The following is a 21,262-nucleotide window of genomic DNA, read 5'->3' as shown; positions in this document are numbered from 1 at the left end:
GAGAGGAAAGGAGGCAGGGAGGCAGAGACATAGGGACACAGGGAGGGAAGGAGGCAACAAGGCAGGAAAGGAGGACATATAAAAGACAGAGAAGAGAGACAGATGCACAGCTCAGAGGAAAGAAGGAAGGAAGGAAGGAAGGAAGGAAGGAAGGAAGGAAGGAAGGAAGGAAGGAAGGAAGGAAGGAGAGAGAGAGAGAGAGGAGAGAGAGGGGGTAGGGTGAGTCAAACTAAAATGCGAGGGAAGTTTCATTGGATGAAAAGCATCAAAAAACTTGAAACCAGTTCCTTTTTCTTCAAATAAGATTTGAAATGCCACATTACCTGGAATTTGGAGGTGTTTCCCTTCAGAGTAAGAGGCCAGAGTAGGACCCAAACCTCTGCCCTAGACTATCTGTGTACATAGTTCTTTTTTTTTTAAAGACCTGATAATGATGGTTGCAGGTGTCTTACTGATCAGAGTGGCTAAGAATGGGATACAGGTTACTGACTGGGCCAAGCCAAATCCTCTCTTGTAGAGGTTTGGAACTAGGGAAGAATTCAGTCTGCATCATCAATTACTGAACAGAGAGACTCTGTGGGAAGCCCCTAGGCAACTGTACTGCAGCGCATCACAAATTGGGTGAGCTGGTGAGCAGATTTAATATGCAGTATCCAAAGATAAGAACCCATGTGGAAAAAGGAGATAAGTCCAGAAAAAGGCTGTCTTGTCCCAGAAAAAGTCAAATTATGGGGCAGTTGACTAAATGCTCTATGAGAGGATAACCTTATGCTTTGTGCATTGCTCTACGTGTTTCTCTTTAATTAAAACAGGTTTTCTATTTTTTCCTCTTTTCCATAGTAAACTGTCCCCTAGTAAGTTTGAAATGGTAACTGTTAGGGTTTAGATCTCGAATATCCCAGAAGGCCCATTGTTGTGGTTTGAATAAAAATCTTCCTCATAGGCCCATAGGGAGTGACAGTATTAGCAGGTTTGGCTTTGCTAAAGGAAGTGTGTCACTGGTGTTGGGTGTTGAGGTCTCAGATGCTCAAGCCAGGACCAGTGTGGTGCTTTCCATTCATGCTGCCTCTTTCAGCTTCCTCTCCAGCCTGAATGATGTCTGCCTGCCACCATGATTCTTTCCATGTTGACTAAACCTCTAAATTGTAAGCCAGCCCAAATTGTATGGTTTTTTTAATATAAGAATTTAACCATGGTGTCTCTTCACAGCAATAGAAACAATAACTAAAACACTCATGCATTAAATGCTTAGTCTCCAGACAGTGACTATACTAGAAGCTAATAGAAAGTTTGGGAGAGGGTGCACAGTTGGAAGAGATGAGTGTGGGATGTGAACCTTTAAAGGATATATCTTGTCCATGGCCTTACTTTCCTCCCACCTCTCCCTCTCCCCCCTCCCTCCCTCCCTCCCTCCTTCTCTCTTCTCTGCTACTCCTTTCTCTTTTCTCCTTTGTCTTTCTCCCTCTCTCCCTCTATCACATTATCATTCTCTACCTGCTTTCATAAGATACAAAGCTTTGCTCAGCACAAGTCCTTAAGCCATAGATCACAACCTTATAGTCAACCATGTGCCTGAATGTACAGACAAAATCACTGACAAGAGAAAATTAAAAGGAAAAAAATTCCAAGAATTTTCACTAAAATCAGGAATAAAGGATGTACACCCCTCTTTTTTATTTAATATAGTATTTGATTTTATTTAATATAGCTAGGGCCATAGACAAAAAAGGGGGTACATATAACAAAGTAAGATGTCAAAGTATCTTTATTTGTAGATGTTATGCTTTTATCCACAAAGACACTCAAGACTCAAAGAGAAAATTTGTTCAGCTGATAAATTCATGCAGCCAAGTTGCAAAGTACAAACTTACCACACAGACATTAGTTGCCTTCCTATATACAAATTAGAAATATGCTGAAAAAGAAGTCAGGGAATTAATACCATCCACAATAGCCTCAAAAACATTTTGGAATCAATCTAATGGAGAAAGTGAAAGATCTGTACAATATAAACCTCTAGACATGAAAGGAAAGAATCTGAAGATAACACAGTAAGAGGGGAAGAGCAATAGCACTCATGGATTAGAGGGATTAATAGTATAAAAATGGCTGTCCTATTGCTTACTGCTCTAGAGATAGTAGAACCTGAGAGCATAGAGCCTAAACATGAGGTGGACTAAAGTCTTATGCAATAGCCAAATTTATTCAGAGCATCAGACAATGTATAACCTGAGAGTTAGGAAAGATCACCTGAGTAACGTTCTCATGAGTTCAAGCTATATGTGGTCTCAAGGAAAAGCTTCAGGCAGTATGTTTTTCCATAGAGGCATATAAACAAATAATAATTGTAACAAGTAATCTGAAGTCAACTCATTCTTATCTGCTACATGTGGGAGAGACATGATAGCACATCGCAAGAACAATTCCATATTTTTGAGGAAATCGAGGTCACAAGACTCTTGTCTCATTTTCTGATAAACACCCAGAATTCCTCCTTGGGCAATTCCACTCTTGGACATGCTGATACTACCAAGAAAGGTCTGCAGATTCAATGCAATGTCATCAATATTCCAATGCAATTCCTCACCAAATTTGAAAAGAAAAATCTTAAATTTCATACACAGACACAAAAGACACAGAATCATAAAAATACAACCTTATCACCATCCCCGATTTCAACTTTTGTTACAGAGCTATAATAATAAAAATAGCACGACATTGCAAAATAAGACTCATTGACCAATGTAATAGGAAACAGACACACATTCCCAAAAACCACCTTAGTTTTTTTTCTTTTTACAAAGAAGCCAACAATACACATTGGAGAAATGATGGCATCTTCAGCAATAGTGCTGATCAAAGTGAATAGATACAGGTGGAAGACTAAAACTTGGTCTTCGTCTCTTACCCTGTACAAAACTTCGGCTCCAAATGCAGTGACATAAGCCTCCTGTGCTGAATCTGAGAGAGAAGAAAGAAGGGAATACCATCTTTCCTTAGCACATAAATGTCAAATTAGTCTTATTCCATTTGGATTATGTTAGATTTAAGTTCATTTTAAAATTAATTCAATATTTTTATAGTTTCTCATGCTTCTTTGTGGGTCTGAATACATTTATGTGCCCACCTGTGTGCAGAAGCCCTTGGAGGGTCTAAGCAGGCATTGGATCTGAGCTGCTGGGAGTATTCTTCCGTGGGTCTTGTGCAAGAACAGTAAGTGCTTTTAATCATTGACCCATCTCTCCTTCCCATCATTCAATAAATTTTGGCTTCTGATTCAGACATGATGTTTTCAACATAATTCTGCCATTTTGAGGAGGCCCATGCAAAACATAACTCTCACTAAATATTATATAATCATAGACTAGAAAGATGGTCCAAAGACAAAGAACTCAGTGTGCTTCCAGAGGACCTGGGTTCAATTCCTAGAACTGAACAGCAGAGAGGCTACCTATGACTCCAACTCCAGGGATTATGAGCTCTCTCTTTTGGCTTCCACAGACATGATACACACACACACACACACACACACACACACACACACACACACACACACACACACACAATTTTGCTTAACTTGGAAAACGCATTTGAAGAAGACGTCTTGCATTCTGCAGTGTGAAATATTCATCCAAGATTTAAATTCTTTGGATAAAAATAAACAAGCATATCCAATTTTAGTATTAAAATTGCTTCCATCTTTGATAGAAGATAAAATTATATTGGTACCAAAAGAATGTTTTAAAATGAAGTTTTTGTGGTCTATTATCATATACCTCATTTTTTAAAAAATGTGTATTTTGGGTGTAGTGTAAATTTTCTTAGGTAAAAAGGGGTCATGAACAGAATATCTTGGGAAGCCCCACAGTACCACACATGCCCCACTGTGATGTTTGCTTTGTCTGGGGCCAAAGCTATGGATCCAGGCAGCCTAGCAATGATATCTCTGGAATCAGAAGCCAAAATAAATCCTCCTTGAAGTTGGCTTTCTCGGGCGTTTTCTCACAACAACAGAAAGCTGACTCCCTTAGCATCCATTCCTTCAGATGTACTCCTGCCTTCTGCCACAAATACCTCCTTTTGGAAATATTAGCACCCAGTTTAGGCAAGTGCTTTTCTGCATGGTTTTCAATCAGATCTTGGACAGCCTAAAAGTAGCTCTTAAGCCTATCTTATGTCTGGAGCCAGCAGAGTGTTCAGCTCTCCTTAATTTAGTTGTAGTATCCAAGTTATGTCTCCTCGGGGCCAGAAAAAGCAACAGCAGATCTCAAAACACCTCAGAGTCCCTTGCCTTGTATTTAAAATGAGAACTTGTGGTTGATTTCTTTGTGCTTTAATAGGGCAGGGCTTATTCATCATTTATAACTTATATAATTAAGAGGAGTAAATCTCTCTCTTCAAAAGAAACAATAAAATCAAGTGAATTCCATGGTTCACGTAGCAGCCAGCCATATGATGCTAACATCTTTCATAAACTAGCCACACTGTTAGCCACAAACGCTCAGCGTTAGAAGTAGATGCAATGAAAACTCTTAGAGAAGAATTAAGTGTGAGTACAAGTGTAACCCATACTGTTATAAGTAAACTGATAAGAGTCTTGCATAGGGAAATGCTGGAGCACTCTCTTTAAAGATGAACATGAAATCCAGCATGGCCTCCTGTAAAATACTGTAGCACTGGTACTCACATAAAATTCATTTTTGTGTCCGGTGATATATTTGGCCAAAAAAAGAGAAGACTTTTGCTTTCTTCTGCAAACATCATTGACCCTAGGATAGAGCTCCACATGATCAACATCTATTGTACAGTTGCTTCTCCCCACCGCGCCCTACCCCGGCTTCCCTGTATCCTTGCACATCTATTACCAGCATTCTTGCAGGTACTACGTGGATGCATTCTGTGTGAAATCCTGTGGCTATGGATGTTTGTGGTTGTGTGGGCTGAGGGTCCATAGCTCTCATCAGATTCCTAAATAACAGTCATGGCTAACAACTGCTGTAAAGCTATTCCACTTGACACTTTTCTAAGAACTTGTAAGCTTAGATTCACTTAATCCTCACGATAATCCTCTAGGTAAGTTACACGGTTATCCCCATTTCAAGAAGAAAGAAACTGAAGCACCGAGAAGTTGATAATCCACCAAAAGCACAAATGGGGCTTATTATTGTGGAATCCAGAAAAGGAGCCCCACAGTCTGACACCTCACCTCGGGCTATGTTCTGAATTGTGTGGCTTTCCTGGCTTCCTAAAAGACTGCTTGGCTGTGATTAAGATGTCCAAGCAGAGCTGGCGAGTGAGGCTGCCATGTTCTACATCTCTTGGCAATTATAGGACACTTAAGACCTATCATTTCCTCTTCTTCCTTTCTTTACACACACACACACACACACACACACACACACACACAGAAAGACAGAGAGACGGAGACAGAGAGACAGAGATAGAAAAAGACAGAGACAGGCAGAGACAGAAGCACAGAGACAGAGAGAGGGAGAGACAAAAAGAGAGGGGAGAGAATAAATACGAAGAGGAGGACTGGAGTTGGCTGTTCACTTTCATTCTTACTCTTTCGATTGAGGGCCAGGACAATTGCTGAATAAGCGGGATCTGACATTTGCTTAGTGGTTATTCAGTGACCCTTAATTTATTTCTAAGAACTGAAACAGTTGCTTTCCCCGCTAAGCCAACCAGGCACAAAACACCATCATTATTAGTTTATGAATGATTAAATGCTAGAGAGCTGTGAACCCAAAGGGGACCTGGCCCATAAGATTCTGCCACCCTGGTAAAAATCTCAGTTATATTTATGGACCCAGATTAGCTCGAAAATTGAAGCTTTGTAAAATAGGTTTTGGATTCTGCCAAGTCTATCAGTATGCAAGCCTCAAGGTATATTTTGGAATCATTAGACTGGGAAATTCTACAAAAATAAAAACATAGATTTGAGTGTAAAAATAAAAGCTCAATGTGGACATGTTTGTGTACCACGGATCCAACCATAACAAAATTCAAACCAAATAGAATGTAAAGATAAATGACTAATATGAGTGCCCTAACAGGGTAGAACATCACCAGAGTTTTCCAGATCTGTGTGTCCTGACTTTATTGTTTCCGTTCCACAAATTTGATTCTCCTGTGTCTTCGTGTGGTAGCAGCTTAGTTCTTGAAGAAACTTTTGGTCTTCATTATCTGTTTTTAGGTCTCAAACTCAGGACAAATGGCTAACTGAGGTTTGACCCTGGCCATCAGTCTCTCTCAGCATCTGGAATCCCTGTTAAGGAGTCTTGGTCCTCTCACTACTTTCCCCCCTGCTTTCCTGCCTTCAACCTCTCCCACCTCTGAGCTTTACTGCCCTTCTCACAGTTGCTCTTCCCTATATAATTCAGCCATTTTGGCTACACTATATCTTTCCTTGCTCATCCCCAGACTCTTGGCTCCTTGGTTCCTTGGTTCTTCTTTTGCTCTCTACCATCACCGACACCATCACCACCACTGTGGTGGCTTGAATAGGAATGGCTCTCATAGACTCATATATTTGAATGCTTGTCACATAGCAAGTGGCACTACTAGGAGGTGTGGCCTAGTTGGAGTATGTGTGGCCTTGTTGGAGGAAGTGTGTCACTGTGAGGGCAGGCTCAAGCTCCATCCAGTCTCCTGCTGCCTAAGCATCAAGATGTAGAACTTTGGCTTCTTCTCCAGCACCATGTCTGCCTGCATGCTGCCTTGCTTCTTGCCATGATGACAGTGAAATAAACTTCTGAAACTATAAGCCAGCATTGCTAAAATGTTCTCCTTTGTAAGAGTTGCCATGGTCATGTCTCTTCATAGCAATAAAACCCAAGCTAAGACAACTGCCCCTCTTGTGATCATGCTCAGTCTGGACCCTTCCAGATTCCTCTAGCTGTGCTCTCCCTCACAGCTACAATAAACCTTCTCCTCAAGCCATACCTAGGAGCAGTTATGTCTTCTTTTTTTCCATTGACCTGTGAGTGTCATGTCTAGTCACCTCTGATAACTCCTCCACCTGATCCAGTTCTATTCCATCCCAGGAATCCTGAGGAGTCCTCTTCCAGTTCATTGTGGCCTGAGTAAGCTACTATTGAAGCCGCATTCTAGCTCTAACTTGGTGACTCATCCATGATGAGAAATAATTTGTTCTAAGAAATTTCCAGACCTTAGGTACCATGGGTATGCAAATGCTTCTAGGCTACTCCATGATTATGGTACTATTCAAAAGTCTAGGTGCTGTTTTTCAGTTAATGAGCATCTAGGGTTCTCTCATTCCCTCCTCTTCCCCTCCTCTCTCCCCCTCCTCTCTCCCTCTCCTCTTCTCTCCTCTTCTCTCCTCTCCTCTCCTCTCCTCCTCTTCTCTCCTCTTTTCTCCTCTTCTCTCTCTCCTCCTTCTTTTCTTCTTCTTCTCTCTCTCTCTCTCTCTCTCTCTCTGTCTCTCTGTCTCTCTCTCTCTCTGTCTCTCTCTCTCTCTCTCTCTCTCCCTCCCCCCCTCTCTCTCTCTCTCTCTCTCTCTCTCCCTTTTTTAGTACTGAGAATTGAACCTGAGGCCTTACATATGCTAGGCAACTACTTTACCACTGAGCCCTTCTCATTCAAAAAGCACTCCAGTTGATTCCCACTCAGGGATTACTGCGATTTCAGGAGATGAAGTAAACCCCAGACTTTCCTAAAATCCACAGAACATTTCACCATTAACGAAACCATAGCACTCTCTCTCACCACCTTCTCCCTTAAATTCCCCAGATCCCCTTACGTAGAGTTCGTTCCAACAGTCTGGCATTGAGTGTCCCAGGACACCTCTGTTTCAAATCTAGCTGAGGGCGTTTGCCAAACTAAGATCCGAGGAGATACTCTACCGTCACATATCATTTTGCATGGTCAGCTCTGAGCAGGGAAATTTAAAACTGCAGATGTCACTTAGAAAAGCACATCTAACTGGGAGACCTGACATGTGGCCAGGTCAACTGGCTTCTCACCCCATGCCCAAGGCTCGGGCAACTTTGGATTCATTCTCAACCAACTGGCACCAGTTCCCAGAAGACAGCCTACTTACCAGCAAATAAAGGACCGGGTTTATTTTCCCACCCCCTAAGAGAAGCAGCTGCACCTGAACAAATTTGCAAGGTCAGGTTTGCCAACAGTTGATGAAAACTGACCCGGACTTCAGTCTTCACAAAGGCTGAAGACAAAGCTAACCCACATCCTCTAGTTTGACCCCCTGCTGGGTGGGGTGGCTCCTCCCACTTCACTGAATAACGGGTCCTTCTGCTGCCCCAACAAGGCCTGCTTTGAGACAGGAAAGAGACTTTCTCACAATCTCCCCTTGCATCTACATTAGTTTCTTCTGCACCTGGGATCTCCCTGGGGCCTTCTTAATCGAAGTCTGACTAAGCCTGACCTTGCCTTGGTTTATGAGGGTAATGAAATCACAGCCCCAGGTGGAGTGGCTGCAGGTGCACTTGGGCGGCCATTCTGAGCCTTGTTATTTCTATAACCTGTCACATGCTGTCTCCTGCTTCAGGTTGTGCTTTACAACTTAATGAATGTGTTTTCTTATTAAGACAAATCTTGTCCTTGCCAATCCAATTAAATTTATAAAATTCACCTGGAAAATTTTAGCAAAGTGGGCTGCAAAGTAGTTGTTTTTCTTTCTTTTTGCTTTTCGCTATTTGAAGTTCTTGGACTAGGACTGACTGTGGTTTCATAAAGCAGAGAGATGGGTGGGAAGGGTTGAAAGATCTAGTTCTGTCATGTGGTTCTTAGCAACTTTTCTCTATTCCATGGGGGCTTAGGTCCTTGTTAATAAAATTATTGGTTCAATCATATTAGCATTGATAACACCCTTTCGTTTGTTGACTCAATGCTATGTAGCATATGTCTGCAAGTCAGTCCTGCAACACAGATGAAATGTGAATTGTACAATGCCATCAGGCTCCTCAGGAAACAGTGATTCACCTAAGGCCAGGCATTGGAGATACTGCTGGGCCTCTGAAATCTACATACATGCTTCTCAAATTCATAATCTACTTTCTTTTGAGATGGGGTTTTGGGTATCTAAGGATAGCTTCATCATACTTACCGTCTTAGTTGGATATGGTGATTTGAAATTACTTGGCCCAGAGAGTGGTACTATCTGGAGGTGTGGCCTTGTTGAAGTAGATGTGACCCTCTTGAAGGAAGTGTGTCACTGTGGGTGCAGGAACCTTGTCCTAGTTTCCTGGAAGTCAGTCTTTCCTAGCTGCCTTTCAAACAAAAGGTGGGACTCTCAGCTCCTCCAATCCCTGAGCCCTGCCATGCTCCTGCCTTGATGATAAAAAGACAACCTCTGAAGTTGTACGCCAACCCCAAATAAATGTTGTCCTTTATGAGAGTTCCTTTGGTCATAGTATCTGTTTAAATCAGTAAAACCCTAAGACATTTGGGTTTTATTGCTGTGAAGAAACACCATGGCTATGGCAACTCTTATAAAAGGAAAAATGTATAATTGTGCTAGCTTACAGTTTCAGAGGTTTAGTCCATTATCATGGCAAGAAGCATGGCCGCATGCATGCAGACATGGTGCTGGAGGAGCCAAGAGTTCTACCTCTTGATCCTTAGGCTGCAAGAAACTCAATTCCACACTGGGAGATATAGTTTGGCCTTTTGTTTCTTCCTTTGTGGTGTCCAGGCACTTCTGCACGACAAACAGGAAAGGATGGAGGGGGACTGATTTCTGAGGTGCATTTTTCCCTAATGTCTCTGGACTTTGGTACACACCAAGAGGGAATGGAGGAAGCAAAGTCTGGAACAGGTTGGTCAGCAGGATCCCCATCCTGCAGATGTTACAGCTTTTTTTAGAGGATGTTCAATGAAGCAGCTCTCTCAGACAGTAGTTCATGAAACAGCTTGTGTCCGTACCTTTATTTAAGATGGGCTTGTATGCATTCACTTTATTTGGGATGGAACAGGGCTGTAATTATGAACCTTGGAGAGTGGGATTGGTTTCTTCTTAGGGTAAATCTTCATTGGCTAAGGTTGGTGAAACTTCATTTGCATGGAGAGGCACTCCAGGAAGTTGAACCTGTAATTTTGCCAGGAATTCTAAGAAATTCCCCAGGTAGAGAATCAGGTGGAGAAGAAGTCCAAGAAAAGGGAGTCCTCCATTTTGTGCTGAGCTCAGGAAAGTATTCGGTCATTGTGGACTTTTTGTCTCTTTCTTTGTGGTGTTCAGGCACTGCTGAACAACAAACAGAGAAGGATGGAGTAGGACTGATTTCTGAGGTCCATTTTCTTCCCTGATGTATCTGGACTTTGGTATACACCAGGAGGGAAAGTAATAACAGACAGAGCTTGAGCATAGGAGACCTGAAATCCCACTTCCTCAGTGATACACTTCCTCCAACAAGGTCACACCTTCTCTCCACCTCTTAATGCTGACACTCTCTATGGACCAAGGATTCAAACACATGAGTTTATGGGGCCATTCCTATTCAAACTACCACACCTACATAGCTGAAGATGATCTTAAACATCTGATCCTCCTGCTTCCAACCCTACAATCCTGGGATTATATCACACCTGGTTCATACAGTGCAAAGAATCAAACCCAGACCTTCATGCATGCTAAGCAAACACTCTGCCATCTTCAGCCCATAACCCATATTTTACACAGAATTATGACTCTTATAGTAAAATCCAGAAGCAGCTGATGTTAGTGTCCAGTAATCAGAATGAAGTCTGCATTCTGCTCAGATCCCAACTCAAGAGTTTCTGGTTCATTCGTCTTCTGTCATAATTGAATGTGAAATGTTCCTCCACCATTTGGGGGGTTATTTTATGCTTGGTTCCTAGCTGCTGATGCTATTTGGGAAGGATAGGCGCTCCTCTACACAGTAATGCTCAGACTATCACTACATGGAGAAAATAGAATAAAATATTTGCTTGCTTGAGTCAGAACAATCACAGCAAAACACAGATGCTCCTTTCTTTGTGTCTCAAGCTTTCCCATGTGGAGAACGAAACATACAAAGGAAGGCTCACACACAAGAGATGTAGAACAATGGTTTGTAAAAACCATCACTTAGTTCAGAACATTACTAGGACACTGTCCACCTCATGAAACTGTACAATATACCAAGTCCCAATGAGCAATGCTCTGGGCCTGTCAAAGATAGCTTGACAATGCATTTGCATTCATTTCTGCTTCTTCCTGATTTGTGACCTGAAGTATGCAGTTGTCTGTTTTATAAGCTTTATTTAAATGGTCTCACACAGTATATATCCTTTTATACCTAGCTTCTTTAATTAAAGCATATTTACAATGTCTATACATATTGTGTGATGTGGTATCTTCTCTGTTTTCATTACTGTGTAGCAGTATATGCATATATTATTATAAAATATACCAAATCATTCTATCATTCAGTAACATTAGAAGTATTCACAATGGATTTTTTTCAATGACACTAAAATAAGCATCCTCCTCCACTTCTGCTGTGTCCCCAGTATGTAATTATGTTCTGAGTTTATACCTAACAGTAGAGCTTCTGGGCCACAAGCTATGCCTACTTTAAATTTGATAAATACTGCCAAGACACATTCAGAAATGGCTGTGACTCCTACCAAGAGAGCATAAGAGTTCTCCTCTGTCTATAGCCTTGCCAGATTTGGAATTATCTGTGTTTTGCATATTTACTAATTTGGCAATTATGTAGCCCTAGCTTAATCTGTTGGCATTCTCTTTCTTCATAATTAATAAAGATGGCATCCTTTTCGCACATTTGCTGGCATTTGGACAACAACTCCCCACCTGAATCAATTGTGATAAGTGTTCTTTCATAATGACCATAATTTATTTCTTCCCACACAGCATCTAATTGTCTCCCCCACATTGGTTGAAATGAACACTCATGCTCCATGAATCTAAAGTGCTACTACCTTCACTGCGACTCACTTGGTATTATATGCATGAAGCCATTCCCAGGATCTCTTTTTATAGCAGTGGCTTAATTGTCCACATGTCTGTCTGTGTTAGCTTTCCGCCATTGTAACCAACAGCCAAGGGAACTATGATGGCTAATATTGACTGTCAATGTGACTGCATCTGGAATCAACTAAAATTCACACTGAAGTGTACTCCTGTGGGGGACATTCTTTATCAAGTTATTGGAAACAACAAGGCTCACCATGTATCTGGACCATACCTTCTGGTAGCAGACTACACAAAAGGTCATGGAAGAAGGAAACATTACCTTTTGAAGATTGTCAGCTTTCCAGGAACCTTTCCATACTCCAAATTAGGACTACTGAGACATCCAGCCTCAGGGACTGAACAGCTATCAGTCTCAGAATTTCTCTTGTGAGATAGCCATTGTTGGACTACTTAGACCACATTTTGTAAGCCAATCTAACAAATCCTCTTTGAACACACATGCTCATTCCTGTCCTGTCCCTTTAGAACCCTGACTAATACAGAAAATTGCTGAGTTCTGCAAGACACAGTTCCTGTCTCCAGAGCAAAGCCAGCAGGGTCTGGGCCTCCAAGAGTGTTGATGATTGCTAGGCAGTTGCTAGGCATAAGGCCTGTTTGTATAATAATATAAATAATTTACTTTATGTTCCTCCTTCAGGAAATATTCTTCCACCAAAGTTATCAGAGAAATGTTCTCCCTGCCAAGGTTAATGAGTCCATGCTAATTAGAAAAAGCAGGAGACAGGAGTGTGTCTACTTTTTCTCACAAGGTGGTGAATACTGTGACCTTCAGGAGAGCCTTTTAAGGCTGTAGGAAAGAACTCTGATCACCCTTCCCAGAACCCATCAATGGTACATTTTTCTTTTCAAACATCTTGAACATTACTCATTGTACTTGTTTCAAGGCATTTAATTCTTTGATTGATATATAATACATAAACATATCACAACATATTAATTTTTGTGCTCTGTTATTTACAATGCAGGATACTTTCTATATTGACTTTCTGCTAAACTTTTCTGCTAAACTCAATTAAATCCTTCTAAACCACATACTTTCCCCAGGAGAGCTGGCAAAAAACACCTTTGAGACTTACAAATATGTTTCTGATTGAGATGCTGTAAGTAGAACTTAGCCGCTTAGAGCTCAGAATCCTTCCAGATATGGAGGGACTTTCATGTCAGTGACTTTCATTGGTCTTTTATATTTAAAAATGCTATGTATGTTTTTTCAACCTGCCCACAAAAGGGTATTGGAATTGAGTCATCCAATCTTTTATTATAAATATTTAAAATTAATCTCAAAGATTTTGTTACCAAATAATTTAAAATAAAGGCAAATTTTCCCTTATTAAATTACTCAAATTAAATTCCTTTTTTAAGTTAAAAGGTTTACTGAAATACAATATGAGTGTTGGTGAAGAAGGCAATCAAAGCATTAGTTTTAAGTAAGTTTCAATAACTGTAGTAGATTCAAAGGAAAAAAATCATTGTTTAAAAGTATTTTCTATTTTTGACACAGTGGTTACTTTACTTAACAAAAATGTAATTACTACTTTTATGAAAAGCAAGACCCATAAATAAGTGATTATTTTTCCAAACTAAAACTGCTAAGGGCTAGGAACTGACACTGTCAGTAGAATGACCATTGCATAAGCTTGAAGACCTGAGTCCCACAGTTTTCAAAAGCAGCTGTGGTAAGATGCATTAGAGTCCTTGCACTGGGGAAGCAAGGACAGGAGGATACCTGGGCCTTGCTAACCAGCTAGACATGTTGATCTGTGAGCTTCGAGTTCACCGAGAGAGCCTGGCTAAAAATTAAAATGAAGAATGACTGAGAAAGACATTCAATATAGACCTTCAGAGCACACACACACACACACACACACACACACACACACACACACACACACACAAACATGCATGCATGTAAAAATACTATCATTCATACAAGAACCATAGAGTCCAATGTTAATAATTTAAACAGGTCTTTCCCCACCCAGCTGCATCTCCACATATGCATATTTTGGTTTATTTGTATGCCATCTTAGGCCCCAAGATCTTATTTTGTTTCTCAAAAATACTCATTACATCTGTTGTGATTATACAAAACGGTATACTGCTGTTATATTAGCAACAAAATAGGACCCTGATACACAACAACAGATTTCCGTTGTATTGTTTTCCAATATAGCCTCCATTATTTAATTCAGATGGTCCAAAATAAAAGGTAAATTAGATTTAAGTGACTATTTCTGGAGAATAATAGCAATTACACAAGCCAGATTTTACATGAGAAATTTGTAGAAAATTCAATATTACTAGTTTTATCTAGACAGATCTTGAAATGTCTAAGTTGTAGTTGATTCCCTTGGACAAAGTGAGGAAAGTAAAATAAGTTTTACAGAACACATGATTTTTTTCCATTGAAAATCTTCAAACCTTGTTTCTTTGGACTAGAGTGTAACTCGGTGTAGGATGCTTGCCTAGCACCCATGAGACTCTGGGTTTGACCACTTAACATCAGTAACAAAACTGATTCCTCTGCTGTGTTCTATTTTCTGTGGTGTCATGAGTCAGAAATCCAGACAGTTGCTGATTGAAGAATCCTAATTTGAACATGGTAGAAAAGCAGAAGTTTCATAGCCCTTTAAGAGCATAGAACTTTCGGTAAATTGCTAGATATTGAGAGAATTAAAGAAAGAAGTGGGCTGAACAAGGAGTAAAGGAAGGTATTGAATGGCATAGAATGCAAAAGCAAGCACAGGCCTGCTGTGGCTGAAGAATGCCCTTGATGGAGATTGCCGCAGAGGCTTGCAGCCGGAAGGACTCATGACAGGAGCATTGGATCATTGAATGCGATCTACATCATGGGGCTGGGGTATGTACCAGGGGGGCTGGCCATGAATACCAGCTGGAGCCAAGGTACACCCAGGAGGTGGAAACAGGGGGAGTCCTATGTGAACCTGTCCATCTGAAGGTTGAAACCAAAGATAATGGCTGGGATTGAGAGGGAGAGAGAGATTTCCACCCAACTGCCTAAGAGTAGGAAAGAGTTGGAAAATACTAAGGCTGAGAAGACAAGAAGATAACACAAGAGATGAGCAGGAAAAACTTAGCTGATGTGATGTCTGTGATGAAGCTGTTTGTGCGTCTTACATTTTAAACTATTTCTCAATTTTAAAAAGTTCAAATTTTGGATGAAATGGGTCAAAACTTGGCCATAGACCAAGGAAATTGTTCTAGGACAACTCATACATTTTCAGTAATAATACAAAATAAACAAAATGTCCTGCAACAAATGTGCTCATTTCACATATTTAGTAAATGGATTTTCAAGTGTTCATGAGAACTACATAAGTAGAAGTGTTGCATAAGGAAGCAGGTGTCTGTCCAGGCGTCCTGAAAGAATATCACAAGACAGGGTAGCCGTGTGAAATCATTCTTTGAGTAACATGTCAAGTACATAGCTATGCCTGGCCCTGGACTGGGTGGTTCATACTCCACTGTGGGTGCTGGGGAAAACCATTTTATCTTTTCCTTACTGGAAAGTCAATGCTTCCACTTCCTCCTAAGTCTCCCAATAGATTACACCAAGTTAGCACTTGGCAACTAGAAGGAGGGTCATGGAACACAGAAGTTAAACAGCAGAACTAGAAGCCCAAGAGGACTTTCATCTGATCCACACATTGGCAAGCTATGTTTCACATGCCAAATCCAGCCTGTGAACAAAGCCAGCAAACCAAGTGTAAAATGTGAAGACAATTAGCCGTCACAGAGCAGTTTCATGATGTTGCCTATTGGCACACAAACGCAAGACAATAATTACTAACTGGATTTACTTTTTAGAGCTATAGTGAGAGCATGTGGCTTCCTGAAGCATTGCTGCTCTCTCTGTGTGTCCATCTCTTGAACTTGGACAACTGTGACGATACCATCAAACTCCAACTCTGAATCTTTCCTTTGGCAGAACACAAGGAATGGGTATTTGCAACTCCCCAAATGATCCCATTAGTTGTCAAATAGTTTCCTTTGGTGATCTGGGCTTCATCAGATTTCCAAGCTAGCTCTCCAATACTTTAGACCTAAGCATCCTGTTCTTTCAGCAGGTTTCTATAAACCCTGCCACTTATACATTCCGTGCACTATAGGTGACCTCAAGAAATAAATTTTACATAAAGGGCGAATGAGTAAATATCTCTAGCCTTTTGGGAATGGAGACAGACCTTGGTTATAACCACTTAATCCCAGTGCTGTGGTGTGCAGGTAGCAACTGGAACTGGAAATGAGCGTCTGGACCTTTATACCATCAGTTAATAACTCACACTGCTCCTGCAAAGGACCACACTTCATTTCCCAGAACCCATGTTAGAGGGCTCACAGACACATGAACCACAGTTCATGAAGAACCATTGCCCTCTTCTGGCCACTGCAGGTATTGTACTCATGCACAAACACACAGATACACACAGATACACACAGATACACACAGATACACACAGATACACACAGATACACATGCCTAAAACTAAAGATTAATTCTTTCAAGAATATCTGAAAATGACCCTCTCAGGGTGTGTTTCAATGAAGATGTATTTACTGGAACTAGAAATCAAGCTGGCTCTGGCCTATGACTGTCAAACCCTGACCTAACTTGTTCTTAGCTCTTCCAACTCAAGGTTTTATTTTATGTAGGAATTTCATTTTCTATTACAAAAATTTTAAGACGGGAGTATGTGAAATAGTACTCTCTTATCTTAAATAGATGGAGATAATATAATCAATCAAGTTTAGGGAAGAAATAACACAGATTAAGTTGAATCCCCAAATATAAATTTGAGTTTTGAATCTTCCCAATGACCACAAGAGCCTGCATTTTTATATCAGTGAGGTTTATAAAGTAGATTGATGTCAAATGTCACCTTGGACAAGCAGGACATTCTTCAAGTATGTGTTCTCCGTTGCACACTCGTTAGCATTTCCATCTAGAAAGAATGTCTTTGGGTAAAACAATTAGTGTTGCCTCTGAGGCATTTTAGTCTATGGCCCTTGATGGGCACTGCTCTGCCATGCCCAGCTAGAGTGTCACTTTCACCAGGGCCAATCTGAACATCCTCTAGAGCTGCTCCTCCTGGATTTCAGTTTTAAATGCTTAACCAAATGGGCCTCAAGATCCAAATGAGGTCAGAAACATCTTTGGGGCATGCTCCTTCCTAATAGATGAGCTGCAATGGAAACTACTTCAGAGTTGACATTCCAGAGGAATGAATTCCATGTTTCTAATCATTAAAGTCAAAATTATAATAGATAGCACTCAGCCCCACTGTTCATGAGATTTAACTCTTCAGAGGTCATCATAGATGCAGCCTAATAATAATGCAAGCCAGACAATGCTGACTGAATAAAACCGAAATGTCACTCTGGGTTTCAATTGATTTTCTTATTTGAGGGCCTCTTTGCTTGCAAATCAGAATCACCTTATATTCTCACGTCTGAAGGAGGTTGGTCTTCCCAGGATTAGTTTTAACATTTCGGATTGATGAGAAGGGTTTGTGTTGGGTCACAGAATGGCCTTCTCTCCCAGATTTGAATTATTCATAAGCATTCCTGTGTGCTGTGTTTCTTGCCTGACATTATAGAGGGTAGAAATAGGGGAGAAGGTATCCAGCTGCACACAGTTTTCATTCTGGAACACACTAGCAGTTAGAAGAGGGTGGGTTTGAAGAGGGTGGATTAATTACAGGAATTTAGATCAATGACTAAACAACTAACAGCTGAGGGTGATCTAGTCTTAAAGTTATTTATCATTCATTTTGACAAGCTATGTTCCCCTCATACATACACCTCACTTTGTCTCTCTCCTACCCATCTCTTAGAGTGTATTAATCAACAGCTCACTCACACTAACCAACAGCTCTACCACTGAACTGTGTACACTTTATGCAAAGGTAAGAGGTTATAAATGTGTCAGGTGCCAACCTTCAGTCTTTCTAAACATGAATACAATTGTTTTGGCTGCCTCTTGAATGACCTAAGAGTTAATGCCTGCCTGGAGATGAGCAGATGTACCATCAGGAAGATGCAACCCAAGAAAGCTGTACAACTCCAGCCTCCCCCTCAAGGTTCTGACACTGGGGCACTTCCCGCACTGGGAAACATCCAGCTCTAAAAGAACTCCAGCCTGTTCTTCTAGAAAACCAATAATGTCAAGGCTCTTTTTCAGTTTTCAAATAAAACTTTTAGATGCGGAGAGCTTTCTTTGAGGGAAACATTCCTGCATCAGGGGGAAGTCAGGCTGCTGCACTGAAGTGGGTATAGAAAAGGAGAAGTAAAACCTGCTATTTTCCTGGAGCTGAGAATGCCTGATCTCTGCGATGTACACAGCTCTCTTTGTCCAGGGCGGGAGAGAAGGATGGATAACAGGAAAACTCAGAGAAGAACAGACTCTTAGATTATTGGATGCCAAATGTAATTGCTAAAACCAATCTTGTAACTTAGAAGAAAGAGCAGCTTACACCAACATCTGATATGGGGAATTTCTCTGTCTTCATTTTCCTTACTATATAAATACCTATAAGGAACCAGCTGCTTTCTCTATGACTAACAGCAACATTATTATAGTCCTGTAATCTAGGGTCAAGGAGAAGCTGTCTCTGGTCTTCTGGGACCTCATTATGTTCTCAGTTTTGTAGAACAGCACAATTTTATAATTTTTCTTTTTGACAAAAAGAAAATTCATCAGCTCTTAGAATAATGCAAATTTTATGTGAGGAATTTGGCCAAGGGAAATATTCTGGGAAAATGCTGCCTAAATTCCAAGTACAGTTCAACAAAAGAAAAGACACTGTAACCTGTGACCTTAATACAAAATGCAAAGGGATAGCACATCTTAAAACCAAAAAACAAAAGGGGAGACAGACAGAAAGAGAGAGAGAGAGAGAGAGAGAGAGAGAGAGAGAGAGAGAGAGAAGAAAACTGTCTATAGTTCAGTTCATCTGTTCATGCTGCTAATTAAGGCTATGTAGACAGTGCCCTTAAAGGTATGGCATTCCTTGAAATCTTGAAATAGGGAGAGAGAAATGATGACTGACCCTCAGGATAGCCAATGAATGGACCTAATGAGCTCTGATTACGTGTGCAAATTACCCAAAAGTTTGCTATTACGAAATTGAATTCTTTCCTGCCGAAGTCCAATGCTAAGTAATTAAGTGCAGAGCTGTACTTAGCTCCGTCACAGCACAGAACAGCAGAGGTTATGGAAAGTGTTATGCTCTACTGCCATTAATATTCCACTGGTGTTGGAATAGATTAGCAGAAGAGCACAGCAGGTTAGGATTGCCGATTCTATTCAGCCCCACATAATGAATGTGAGCAGAGTGACTTGAATGTCTAATGTCAGTCACTGAGCAGAAGGGGAAGAAATCCCCCTGTCTGCTCCCAGGGTTTTGAAAGAACTGTTTATCTCATGAATTTTCACTCACTTATAATCATACCTACTGCTGTAAATTGCTAATAATTGTCAAGCTAAATGAACTCAGCTTTTCTCCCTTGAAAATTCCTCCTTTTATTTGCTGTCACAGAACCTCCGCATCGTACCTTTTCAGACTATGGAAATTCAGCTCAGTCTGCCTGCCAAGGGGATTCAAATCCATCTTCTTATTAATTCTTCTCAATACTCACCTCTCCCGAGGCACATGTTTATCCCTCTTGAGTACAGTAGACAGGTGTGGTGATTTTCACTTCCTTTTATTTATTTTATATTTTTTACTTACTAATGTGTATTAACCATAGTAGAGGAATGTGTTATACTTCCACACATGCCTATAGCTATCTGCATAGAGCCCAATCACCCTTTCCCACCATCTCCACCCTCCTCAAATTCTGCTAAAAACCCTGACACTTCTACTTTCAGGCTGACATTTCAAGCTTCCACATATGAAGGAGACCACCAGGTGGCCCACCTCTTGCTGTGGCTGCTAATTTCATTTCATGTCCTCCAGTTCCTTCCATTTTGCAATAAATGACAAACTTATATTGTTCTTTATGTTTGAGTAATCCAGCAGTGTGTGTGTGTGTGTGTGTTTGTGTGTGTGTGTGTGTGTGTGTGTGTTCAGAGAGTAGGTCACACACACACAAATGCACAAACACACTGCTTTGCTTCTCCATCCATCCACTATTAGACATGTAGGCTAATTCTGTGCCTTAGCTTTTGCAAACAGAGTCTCAGTTTCACCTTTCCAGGCTGATAACAAAAGTCCCTAGCCATTTACAACACTCTTCTATGCATTATTATACATAAAGGGAGGAGAGAGAGACAGAGACAGAGACAGAGACAGAGACAGAGACAGAGACAGAGACAGAGACAGAGACAGAGACAGAGACAGGGAGCATATATACACTTAACTAAGGGATGGAAAAGAAAGTTTCTAGCCCCAAGATGAAAGACTGTGATCTATCTGGACTACTCAATTAATAGGAAAGGGAATCAAATGATGTGTAGGGAAGGGATGGAGCATCAAAAAAATCACAGAGTTAATGAACATTAATGAAGAGGAGCAGAGGAGAAGGAGACATTACAGGACTGCACAGCCACAGAGAGGCAGTCACAGTGATGTGATACTTTCCCTGCATCCCAGAAGGCTTTTCTCCATGAAGCTATGAGGACACCACAAGCACAGGAAGAGCCCACCAGGCCTGTCAGTCATTTTACCCAAGACTCTCACTGATCTAATGACTGTCATCACTTTCTATGATGTCAAAGCCATAATAATTGCTGGAATGTGAATGCAGACAGCGATCCCAACCAGGATACAGGTGAAATAACTTCCTTCCAAGTGTCACTCGTTTGGAAATTTTCCAAAGCCATCATCTTGGCATTACATATGAATAAAGGTGGGATGAAGAAAGCTCTCGCATCTTATGAGGCATAAGAGTGAAGCACAACTGTTGAGAAATGTGGATGCTACAATCTCAGAGGAATTTTAACAGGAGAGACTGATGGGAAAAAAGAACTATACCTTCAGCTTCCAACAAGCCATCAGCCCAAGAGCATACAGGGAGCCATACTTTATTAGCACTTGCTTCCTCCAGCCTGTAAAAGGAACTCTTTTCTCTCATGAAGTCTCCTATTATTAACATAGGTTCTAGGAGTCATCAGGTATATCTTACAGTCCCATAGACTGGTTATCATGTGTGTACAACATCACTGACAGATGACCACAGAAACTCAGAACTCAGGTATCTCTGCTAGTCATTGCTGCTTTTTCATCTGTTCAACCCTTCTTGACACATTATCAGTGG

Source organism: Rattus rattus, chromosome 2 (genome assembly GCF_011064425.1).
Source record: "Rattus rattus isolate New Zealand chromosome 2, Rrattus_CSIRO_v1, whole genome shotgun sequence".
Classification (NCBI taxonomy): domain Eukaryota; kingdom Metazoa; phylum Chordata; class Mammalia; order Rodentia; family Muridae; genus Rattus; species Rattus rattus.
This window is presented reverse-complemented; position numbering follows the sequence as displayed.